This window comes from Dipodomys merriami, unplaced genomic scaffold (genome assembly GCF_024711535.1).
Source record: "Dipodomys merriami isolate MVZ:Mamm:240054 unplaced genomic scaffold, mDipMer1.0.p SCAF_799, whole genome shotgun sequence".
Taxonomy (NCBI): Eukaryota; Metazoa; Chordata; class Mammalia; order Rodentia; family Heteromyidae; genus Dipodomys; species Dipodomys merriami.
In genome coordinates, this window is record NW_027206400.1 from 165,001 (window position 1) to 166,467 (window position 1,467).

The following is a 1,467-nucleotide window of genomic DNA, read 5'->3' on the forward strand; positions in this document are numbered from 1 at the left end:
CGGAAGCAGGGAAACGGAGGACGCGGGGGCGGGTGATCGCGCAGGAACGCACCACCGGGCGGCCAACCGCCGGCACGTGGCAAAGCCGGGGCGAGCGAGGGGAGAGAGAGAGCGACGCCGGCGAGTGACAACGGGGGGCTCGCCTCCTCACCTCCCCCGACGCCCGTCGTCGCGGGCCAGCAGGACGACGTGCCCGGGCGTGGCACGACTTCACGGCGCCCCACACACCGCGAACCTGACCCCACGACCCCCCCACCTCCTTCCCGCCGGGGGGGGGGGCGGAAGGAGTCGAGAGGGAACACGGGCAAACTGGGGCATCCGTCTGTCTCTCCACGGGGACCAGACGTCAAGGAGCGTGAGCAAGGAGAGGGCAGAACCCCACCCCTCCCTCCCGGCCAGCGGGCGATGGCGAGGAGGAGACGGGGAGCCAACGAGGGGGAGTGAGGGCGGCGAGGTGGATCCCGGGTCGCCGCACAACAGAACGACTGGGCAGGCCCGACCGGCCCGAGAGTGCACACAAGGTTGGGCGCGGAGCGGGCGCGGGAAGGGAGGGAGGCACGGACCTCGATCCGGGAGACCGAGGCCGCCGACCAGCGAACGCCGGCAGCGACCGGGAAAACCGACACTGGCGGGCCAAGCCGGCCGCCGACGCGACCCAACCGCCACCATCCAGGACGTCGGCGCGGGCACACGGGCGCAAGCAGGCCACCGCGCAGTGACGAGCAGAGAGAGGAAGAGCACGGAGAGGGCAGGGGAACCCATGGCCGGGGGGGGGAAGGGCACCACACCGCACCCAAAGCGCGAAAGCACCGCATCACCGACACCCCGCCTGCCAGCCCGATGGGCACGGGAGCGGCGGCGCGCACACACGGACGGGGAGGAGAGCCAGGCCCCCTTCCCCGCCCGGAGGCGGCGCGCCGACATCCACAGTCCAGCCGGCCAGCCGGCCGGGTCGCGCGTGGCACACACCCAAGCAGCCAGAAAGCCGGGGGTGACGCACACAACGCAACGCACGCCACACGGCCACGGGGTCTTTCTCTGCCTCCCTCAAAGCCAGCCCGAATTCACTCGCTCCCACGAACGCGGGGGCCGAGCGCACAACGACCCGCGCCACCGCGGACCGGCGGTGCCGGCAGGGGGTCGGGGGTCTGCGGCAACGACCCGTCGGCGATGAGTCACCGGCCAACGGCGGCGGCCGGAGGCGGCGGCAGGGACCCCGGGAGGCGGGCGACACCAAACCCAACGCACACGAGCACACTCACGCGCGGACACCGCCGGCACAGAGCGGACGGGGCCAGGCACGGGAACCGGGGTCGCGCCGGGCACGCGGCGGCGACACGCCGAGAGAGCACAACGCCCCGGGATCCGGGACCGGGGCGGGGACGAAGCCACACGGCTCGAGATGGAGGAGACGATGCGGGCAAGCCTCTGGCACGGCGAGCAGGAGGGAGGCGCAGGAACCAGGGA